Source organism: Camellia sinensis, chromosome 3 (assembly GCF_055761805.1).
Source record: "Camellia sinensis isolate YWXY chromosome 3, ASM5576180v1, whole genome shotgun sequence".
NCBI classification, from domain to species: domain Eukaryota; kingdom Viridiplantae; phylum Streptophyta; class Magnoliopsida; order Ericales; family Theaceae; genus Camellia; species Camellia sinensis.
Genome location: NC_138963.1, coordinates 41,767,757 through 41,774,636, shown reverse-complemented (window position 1 = coordinate 41,774,636; position 6,880 = coordinate 41,767,757). Strand labels below are relative to the sequence as shown.

Below are 6,880 nucleotides of genomic sequence, written 5' to 3'. Positions count from 1 at the left end.
CAAACAAGGGGCAACTTTCCGTTGCCATGTAGCTCTCTTCAAGCAAGGGGTAATTTTCGTCCAGATCCGAGGTTGTACGTCTCAAGAGTAAGATCCACGCTTGTTAAGCATCGGCCGTTTGCGAAAATAGTTTTTGAGAATTTTTACTGAGGTTGACTAATTTTCTCGAAAATTGTTTCATCTTTTCCAAAAACTGGACCATTTCTTGGACCCAAAAAAGAAAAATTTTCAGTGCTCATAGCCTGACTTGCATGATTTTTTCTTCACAATTAAATTTATTTTCATAATTATACTGGGTGCTTATAAATTACCCTATAACAAAGGCAGTGAAGATGGGAATAATGTCTCAAACGCTTAAAAGCAACTCCAATGGCCGAGCTACAAGATTTTTCAAATAAAAAGGGATATTTTGGTAATTTAATTTTAAGACCAAAATGTAATACAAAAAAAATTATTAAGTGTCTGGAAAGAGAGAAAGTAGTGTATGGAAATAGAATTACTCTGTTTTTTATCGTTACATTTTTTTTTCTTTTAGTTTATTAATATTTAGCATATTTTGCTATGTTTTTTCGTTCTAATTTCTCCATTTATTCTTTTTTTTTCTGGGCAATATTTTGCACATTCCAGTGAGTCTCTAATGATATTTTTAAGGGAAAATCGGTCTAGGGTCCCTCTTCCATTTTTCGTAATGGAAGAGATCCACAAAATTATTTTTTGATGTCTAAGGTCCCTAAACATATATCAGAGAAAATTGACTTTGTCTCTCCTCTCTCTCTCTTTTCTGCTCACACGTCAATGGACCACCACCAACAAAAACAACCACCACCACCACCACTCCCCATCTCAAGGGTTTAAGACACTTGACAAGAACAACCTAACCCTAACCGATGCTGCAGAAATTGAGAAGAATGGCGTCCTCAAGCTGACCAACGACTCTAACGGGTTGATCGATCACGCGTTCTATCCAACTCCTATCAAGTTCAAGAACTCCACAACCAGAGGAACTGTTTTCTCTTTCTCTACCGCCTTTGCTTTCGCTATCATTCCAAAATTCACAGGCACTGGTGGCCATGGTTTGGCTTTTACCATCTCTCCCACAAATGATTTTCACGGAGCTCTTTCGGGTCGGTACTTGGGTCTTTTCAATGAGACCAACAATGGCAAGTTCTCTAACCATTTGTTTGCTGTCGAATTCGACACCGTACAAGACATCGACTACAAAGACATCAGTAACAATCATGTTGGTATCGACATCAATGGCTTAACATCGAATGCGTCTGTTAATGCTAGCTGCTTTGTCCAAGGCAATTCGGCCCCAAAAGAATTAAATCTCATGAGTGGGAAAACAATTCAGGCTTGGATCGACTACGACTCCACCAGAAAAGAAGTGAATGTCACGCTTTCACTCTCTTTGACAAAACCCAAATCTCCAATTTTGTCATATCCGATCAATCTCTCTCGGATTTTCGAAGACTACGACTACGACGCCATGTACGTGGGCTTCTCTGCTTCTACAGGGCAGCTTGCAAGCTATCATTACATACAAGGGTGGAGCTTCAAGATCAATGGACAAGCTCAGTCTCTCAATTTATCTTCACTTCCTTCTATTTGGGAAAAGAACCACAACAAGGCCTTAATCACTGGGGTTTCTGTATCTACTGCTGCTGTCATTGTATGTGCAATTGGAATCGCGTTTTATCTCATCATAAAGATCAAGAACGCGGACATAGTTGAAGATTGGGAGGTCAATATCGGCCCACTTGGGTTTGGGGGATTTGGCCAAGAAACAAACTCCTCACAGCACAGAAACCCTCATCTATTCAGATTTCAGATGCAAAGACTTCGTGAATTTTGACCTAACTTCTCAACCATTCTATTCTAATTTTCCCTTCCTTTCTCAAATCAGAGAAATTTTTAAAATTTCTCTGGAAAGTCCAGAGAAATTCTAAACCAAATTTCTCTGTGATATGAATTTTCTCTGGACTAATTTTTTCTGAACCAATTTTCTCTGGACATAAACTTAAGACAAGGGAAAAAAACTGCAAGAGAGAAAGAGTACTAATCAATACCAAACAAAATCATGGGCATTTTGCATGCTAAAAGTAGCAGCAGATCTAAAAATTTTCTGAGAATAATTAGATTTTCCAGAGAAATTTGGACTGAAATTTCTCTGGACCAATTTTCTCTGGACTGAATTTTCTCTGGACTGAAATTTCTCTGGATCAAGGTTGAGGGACCTTAGACATTATGAAAATATTGTTGATGGACCTTAGACATCATAAAAATATTTGATGTCCTTTATGCTATAAAATCATAATATCAAGGACCTTAAAAAAAAACCCCCTATTTTTAACGTCCAGCTAACGTTCTGAATATTCCGGTGACTTCCACTGGCGTTCATAACATTTCGGTGAACTTTCGGCAACTTCCCGGTGATGTTGAACATTCCGACGAGACTCCGGTAACCGTCTGACAGAAATCCGACGATAGTGGATGTAACAGCATTTGTAAAAAAAAAAAAAATTAAAAATAGAATTTTTTAGTAACAATTAAAAATATATAGGACTAATTGATAAAATTATTTTGTTTTGGGATTAAATAGATTTTGAACTTTATATATGGGATTTATTGGTAAGTTGGGCTATTTACACTTGATTAATCTTACGCTTATGTGATCTCTTCTTAGGTGGGTTTGAGAATTAGGACCAATCATTGGGCAGTCCAACCCAAACTGATCTGGCAATGCCCACTTCTATATAGACATACATATTGGATGCCTCTTGATCATGGACTGAAGAAAATCTTTAAGGTGCTACACACTTTTGTAGCATAGTGATGCAGATGCTGGAATTTACTAATAATTCAATTCTCAATTTTTATTTTGGAATAAAGGGGTAAAAAAAAAAAAGAAAAAAGAAGAGGTTTCATTTAGATGCCCTTCCATCCAACTCCTCAAAGGGTATGAGCTTCTATTGGTCATGCAATGGTCCAAAAAAAAAAGGGTCACTTTTGCTCAATCCTCATGCCACCTGTCTTGCTTGGTTGCCATGTTACTTGCTCGGTTGTGCAACGTGACAGATCGAATTTTACCTCCCAGAAAATGTAATACTAGGAAAGATATGAAAATAAGTGGTTGTGAAATTTGTTGCATGCTTGTACAAAAATGATAATGCCAACTGATGGTAACAATGAAGAGAGTATATTTCCGGCCACAGAGTCAAACTACACTGATACAGCTTTGTATTGCCATGAAACCTACAAAATTGAGCCTAGGCCCGCCTGGATTCCTACCGAGTTTGGCGGCCGTGTGAGTGTCTCTCACTTACTTGTGCGTATATACATATACTATTTTTAAGTTTTGCTATATGCAGATAAATTTTTCACAGAATCAATCACAATTCAAAGAACGGGGCTCACATGGATGAGCTCCACCTTTTGTGTCTCTTTCTTGGTTTTGTAGAAAAAATATGTGCACTTATCTTCTTTTCATGTTGTATACAGGCCACGCATTACACTTTTGAATGTCCGAATTAGATTTGGCACATTACTAGTTGATAAGTAATCTATTACTTACAAACAAATTTTTACTAAAAATAAAAAATCTTTTGTCAATGGTATAAATAAAACATGATTCTACTATCAAAATATTGATTAAAATGAGACAATTAAGTTTAGAAAAGTCAAAACATAAGAATCATTGAGTTTTTTTGAATGTTCGAATTAGATTTCACATGATGCTAGTTGATAAGTAATATATTACTTACAAATAAATTTTTGCAAAAAAATAAAAAATCTTTTGTCAATGGCATAAATAAAACATGATTCTAATGTCACAATATTGATTAAAATGTGACAATTAAGTTTAGAAATGTCAAAACATAAGAATCATTGAGTTTTTTTGAATGTTCGAATTAGATTTCACATGATGCTAGTTGATAAGTAATGTATTACTTACAAATAAATTTTTACAAAAAAATAAAAAATCTTTTGTCAATGGCATAAATAAAACATGATTCTAATGTCACAATATTAATTAAAATGTGACAATTAAGTTTAGAAAAGTCAAAACATAAGAATCATTGAGTTTTTTTGAATGTTCGAATTAGATTTCACATGATGCTAGTTGATAAGTAATATATTACTTACAAATAAATTTTTACAAAAAAATAAAAAATCTTATGTCAATGGCATAAATAAAACATGATTCTAATGTCACAATATTGATTAAAATGTGACCATTAAGTTTAGAAAAGTCAAAACATAAGAATCATTGAGTTTTTTTGAATGTTCGAATTAGATTTCACATGATGCTAGTTGGTAAGTAATATATTACTTACAAATAAATTTTTACAAAAAAATAAAAAATCTTTTGTCAATGGCATAAATAAAACATGATTCTAATGTCACAATATTGATTAAAATGTGACAATTAAGTTTAGAAAAGTCAAAACATAAGAATCATTAAGGTTTAGGGCCTCTGTTGGTGATTTTTTAAAATTTATGATGGTCTTATTCCATTATTTGTTGATTTTTTAAAATTTATGATTATCTTATCTGATTCTCAAATCTTATCACTTGATACTCCCAATACTCATTATAACACGACTGTTACCGCCGCCTATCATATAGCGTGATTTAGAAACTTGATCCTAATCAAAAAAAATAAAACAAAAAAAATCAATCATATATAATATATATTCTTACATATATTAGGTATTGATTTCCTAGATATATTAGATATTGTCATAATTAGGTCTCTTATGAGATACTCTTTCTCATAGTTAGATTTCTAGTAAGATACTCTTGCTCAGCCTATATATATAGTCTTTCTATTATATAGGACAATTCATTCAATACAATACATATTATTTTTTCCCTCTCTACTATTCTAACATGGTATCAGAATTAGGTTAAGAACCTAGTAATTTTGCTTCACCGGCGGGCGGCAACCTTACTTTGACCGCCCGCCGAACCTCAACCTATTCCGCTGTCATATTTTCTTTTCAGTATTACTTAGTGGTGATCTTTTCCTATATCCGCTGGTTTATACATACCCCAAATATCTCTATCATATATATATATATAAATATATATTTACTCGCAATACATTTTTCTTTTCTCCACTCTATCTTTGTCTCTGCTTTAACCTCAAATTAGTTTTTGTCTTCAAACCTATTTGAGTTTGGGAGTGGGTATTATACCTATATCATGGTGAACATGGTTATACACCATGCAAATCACCTAAGCAGCACTCTCTGGCGCACAATCCAAGCCGCACTCTCTGGCGCACAACCTAAGTCGTCCGTCTCTGGCACACAATCCAAGCCGCTTCTTTTGGCACACCACCAAACTCGCTCCCTGTCACACCATTCAAGTCGCCTCCTGGCGCTGTAGACGTCCCCGAACGTCCCGGGAGGAAATCCCTTGTTTTGTTCATTGGGCTCGCTACAGTTCAGGACTCAAAGTCACGGTCCTATATCTAATCTCACAGAGTGCAATGCAAGACCGATGAATCATCAAAGAGTCCAAATCCTGCAAATCGTTTTTTAAAACAGATTTTTTTAAAAAAAGTGCCAAACATGGACTGCTTTGCCAGTATAGAGTCGCCACCTAAATATTTTATTTTGAAAAATTTAGAAAATCCTGACTCGTTGCCTAAGGCCACGTGTCCGTCATCACCAAAGTTGCCTCGGCTCGGGAACTTGGGTACGATTGGGAAAGGTCACTTCGTGAGCACCCCCGCTCGCCCGATCAAAGATCAGCCTCTACTAACCATGATATCTAGTTTTGAAAACATTATGCGTTTTTATTTCGGTTATTAGCCTAGATTTGCTATGTGATGCGCACAGCATACAAGTATAGACTAGGTCGCCTGAATTGGAACAAAACATTTCATTTTCGTTTTTGAAAGCGGTTTGCTACTTGCAAGTAGGCTTGAAATGTAGATTTTGCCACCCTCGGGTGGGCTTAGAAAAGATAGTTTTGCCACTATCTAATGGGCTTAAAACTCACAGTCAATGCATTATTCCAATTCAAATAACCCAACCTTCACCCACAGGCATTTGGGTAGTTATATCATATAAGCAAATAGCCTTATGGTAAAGCATGCTATCATGGCAGTCACTCTCACACGTGCAAGAATGCTAAAGCATAACCACTTACTGGGTACTCCAAGCCAAAACAGAAGTTAATTAGAAATCCATGCATGATCCTAACTGCACAGAAATACCTAATGCAACACATGCAAAATGCAATCAAGATAGGCTCGGCTATTCTAAAGATGGCATGTGAAATGCTACAACTAACAAGTTTTCAATTTGGAATTGAAATACAAATGCAGTTAGTATGATGCGTCGAGCCCTGGTGCATGCAAGACAGATGAATGATGCAAACATGCAAGCATAAGTATGTTAATTGAAACATGCCCTAATCTAACCATCATAAGCTGGTAAATAAAAGGGAGAAAGACGTGGGGTTGGAAGACATACATCACACGCACGCACACTTATTACAATTGTGCCCTCGCTCGGAGGGTCCGAATAAATAATACAGTCCGAAATGAATACCGAATTACAACTAATTATTACACAACCACTAACTAATTAACAAATTAGCTAAGTAAGCTATAAACTGGCATGCAAATGGACTGTCCCGGCTCTGTTTTGGATGATAATGGATGCATGCATGCTCGATGCGCTTTGCCGGTAAATTCCATCGCAATGCCTTGTCTCGCCATTGTTTGCAGCTGATTTCAGAAACTTACACAAAGCCCCAAGAGGCTGAAACTCCACCTTGGGAAAGCCACCGACCAGGTATTGGCTTAGAAACCCCCTGCCGACCACCCCTCATGGTGAAAACCAAAAAAGGTGGTCGGTCTACC

At 36.1% G+C, this 6,880-nt stretch overlaps 1 pseudogene; it reads left to right on the top strand.

The window, feature by feature from the left end:
- The first annotated feature begins 369 nt into the window (after positions 1-369).
- Positions 370-1,855, top strand: LOC114282170 (L-type lectin-domain containing receptor kinase S.4 pseudogene; annotated as a pseudogene).
- Positions 1,856-6,880: the final 5,025 nt, after the last annotated feature.